The sequence below is a fragment of the Nicotiana tomentosiformis genome, chromosome 3, assembly GCF_000390325.3.
Source record: "Nicotiana tomentosiformis chromosome 3, ASM39032v3, whole genome shotgun sequence".
Classification (NCBI taxonomy): domain Eukaryota; kingdom Viridiplantae; phylum Streptophyta; class Magnoliopsida; order Solanales; family Solanaceae; genus Nicotiana; species Nicotiana tomentosiformis.
The window spans coordinates 52788355-52792080 of record NC_090814.1 but is presented as its reverse complement, the minus strand read 5'-3'; the positions used below and the strand labels follow the sequence as shown (position 1 = coordinate 52792080).

General features: G+C 32.1%; 1 long non-coding RNA gene across 1 annotated transcript; it reads right to left on the bottom strand.

Moving 5' to 3' along the window:
* Positions 1-748: 748 nt before the first annotated feature.
* Positions 749-3179, bottom strand: LOC138907027 (uncharacterized). The gene is made up of 2 exons (XR_011414723.1): positions 2727-3179; positions 749-925 (listed from the first exon to the last, which is right to left on the bottom strand). It is a non-coding gene; the product is annotated as an uncharacterized lncRNA (long non-coding RNA).
* Between the last annotated feature and the right edge of the window lie 547 nt (positions 3180-3726).

Sequence of the window (3726 nt, the reverse complement as noted above, 5' to 3'; positions counted from 1 at the left end):
AGCATTCTCATGGTTGTGCATTGATTCCATATAAAATTATAGAAAGATATACTGTTTGTAAATGAATCTACGAACAATTTCGTACACTTTAGTCTAGAACGACAAAAAAGAAAAGTTGCACCATATTCAGGAACAAATTTGTACCAGCAGAACGTAATAGAAACAAATTTAGAGGAATCTAAATGTAATGCAAAAGAACACTGGGAGTTAGATTTTAGAAATTTGATATATAATTGAATACTTTCCAGCTATAGCTCATTCCAGATGTTCACAAGACAAACTACAGTTTTCAAGGACAGAAAGAAAAGAAAAATACTCATTTTCCAGCAGCATAATGCATAAATCTTCCATGTATTCCTCCTCATTTACTTATGTTTCATCCCTAAACCTTCTATATGATGTTAGTCTTGTAGTAATCCGTATCCCTCATTAATAAGATCAAAATAACGTGTGCTTAAAACATATTACTATATTATCCACGCAAGTAGGATAAAAGAAAACATGTATCATTGCTTCCCAATACGGCAATACAAACCAATTTTTCTTTGACCATTGATTTTGTAATCTCATTCTTACATTAAGCGTGACTTTCAACTTCTATTTGAAATATGACTTTTGTGGTCATTCATCAAACCCCTCCATTTAAATTTACATTCTCTGCATTCGGCTTGGTAAACCTCAGTCACACTTTCATCAAAACTTCCAGGTATACTATAATTTTTGGAGCTATGTACCCTCAAAAAAAGTCTTCAAACAAATATATTCTTCTTTAGCATCAAAAGGAAGCTAAAACTTCTAACTAACTGATTACGAGAACACACACTCTGCAACCTCATGACAAAGAATGCAGACCCTCAAAACCATTTCAGATTTTTTTTATCCTCCTCATTCATCTCGTGTGTATATGCTCCTAATATGTTCAGAGCTACATTGAACAGGTTCAGAATTAGGAATAAATAGTTATATCCATAAAGTCACAAAATATTTATCAAGAAAGAAAATGAAGATAAATATTTAATTATGGACTACTTATGATAGAAGAATGGTATCGGATAATAAACAATGCAGCGGATGGCAGAGTAGTTATTTTCCCTAGCCACTTGCATAATGGCATATAAAATCAGACAATATACTTCATTTATTTATTTATTTGCGCCATCTGATAGATCTTTTTGAACAAAAAATTGCAAACCAAGTACATGTAATAATCATGGCCCGAGGACATCGTGACATTATCAAGCCATATTTTTCAGAATAAACTCCATATTACTCCACATATTTAGAAAAAAATTCTATATCTTATGTTATAAGCTGGATAGTGGTAATCCGAATTTTCTTTGGAATGTTGTAGAATAGGCAATTGAGCAGTATGAAGAATGAAGTTCTACGAGGAAAAGCAAGACTCATGAAAAACAATTATAAAGGAAAACCAAAGATGAAAACTCCAGTTGAAATGAACTTCAGTGCAAATTCTTTATTTAGGAAGGTATAGACCAGGATTATACAGCATGATTATGAAATAGGATGCATGAATTTATTGAAAAATTAAAGTCAAACATTAAGTTGTTTGCTTCATATACCAACAAACGAAAAGATTCTTTGAAAGTCCATAGGAAAACAAAAAAAGGCTAAAGAAGTATCGAAGATTGACTCATTATATTTAGGCTTAACATTATATGGCATCACAATCTGATGCCTTCGAATAGAAGAAGCTGAGAACGATCTAGTGACAGAAAGCATCCAATAGAGACACCGCAAAGAAAAATATAAGTTAGAAAATGCGAGCCAAAATTGTTCTTATCTGCAAGCCAGAAAGAATAAAAACTAATGGAGCCATATGCATAACTCCAATAGTACCGAAAGTAATTAAATAGAAGTAGATCTCGATACAAGAAGTTTTCTAAAAAAGAAAGAGTGAAGAAGGAAGACATTATCAATTAATGATGATAGAGGCTGATGTTTTGCTCTAATTACACAAAAAAAATCCGCTTCCAATTTTTAAGCGAATCTGCAAGAAAGTGAAGTCAAGTGACCAAAAGATTGAAATTTTGGTGATGACATATAGTGAAAACACAGTCCAACATCGTTTTCCCTATTAAAATATGAAGAGAGCAAAAAGTGAAATGCACGGGGTGAAGTTGCCACCATGAACTAAGGAATATTATACAGCCAAACCTCTCTATAACAGCCTAATTCGTTCCGAATTATTTTGGCTACTATAGTGATATGCTGTTATAGAGGACATATATTATAACATATTATAATATTCGGTTCCGAGAATAACTCGGGTTTTATATTTGAAGCAGATATTTTGGATCAAAATTTCTAAATATTCTACAAAAATGTCTGATAAACTAACTATAGAAGGAGTAAAACATCTCATTAATTCAATCATTGTTCTGGATTGACCATACTGCAAGGTTTATAATATATAAACCTGACAAAAAATGTTTCAAGGAAAGTTAAATAGGGACTACCGAAGAGTATGAATAATAAATTATCAGTGATAATTATTATGCTCCTATCAAATTATTTAACTCTTCCACAGACAATTCTAATTAGCAAAAAATCAATCTTTAATAACCAAATATATATATATATATTTTTGGTTATGAGAAATCCAACTTAAGCCAATACACAAATTGCCAAAACGTAATAATTGGTGAAAAGGGTGTCGTTTGCGCATTGTATATACCATGAAACGAATAAATAAAAAAAGAGTGTACCTTCTCGAAATCTATTGAAGGATCCATGGTGCAACCTAATTGTGCTTTTTCGCTGTTGCTGGTCCTTTTCATGTTCTCCTTTGCTATTCAATGATAATTATAATGAACGTTAGTATGCCTTGAATTTTAAGCATTATTCCGTAGGTTCATCGCTAATTACAGATCTTTAATCGAAGAGAGGGAAGAGAGATTAATGTTCGAAATTGCCATAATAATTAATGAAAGGAAAAAGACACGGTTTGGTTGAATTTGATCGGCTGCCATTATCAACGAAGGAAGTAGAAACGGTCTGTTTAAGAAGGTTAATCGGTGGCTTTTCTTTGGGTTTTATTGGTTAATTAATGAGGTAATTGGGTAAAATATTGGAGAAAATCCCATAAAACGGAGAAAAATGGAAAAGGCAATTGCTGGTCAATGAGTCATGCCACGTCACCGGGCTTATGGCCCTGGATTATATAATTATATAGATTGATTATTCTGCTTTTCGCTACTTTATTTGGGTGTGATACTCTTATCTGCATTGTGATCTCCACAAAAAAACAAAATATTTACTTGCTTTTGCAAAATTTTGTAGAATTGACTTTTTGTGAATCTTGCGATGAAAAATTAGTTCTTCTTGATATATGGCCGATAGAAAATACTGCGCGCGGTTCAACAAGGTTGAGGAAAGACTTTATGAATCTCTGCATTTCAGATGGTGCTCAAAACGTTGTGGAATTGAAGTGATGATAGTAATTTTTTCAAGTAACTTTTCTTTTCTTGAAGTACCATCATTAGATAATTATAAAAAAATATGTCTTATATTATGAATGTGAAATTAAAAATCGTGAACTTACGCTTGCACTGGAGTGCACGTACAAAAACTTTAGATCATCTTATGAAGGTTTAATCATCTTTCAAAATGGACTATGATCTTTGTAACATAACTACAACTTAAGAGGTGGCTGAAGAGAGTATTTTCTTGGCTTCCAACTTTTGACATTATATAATTCTTTCCCTT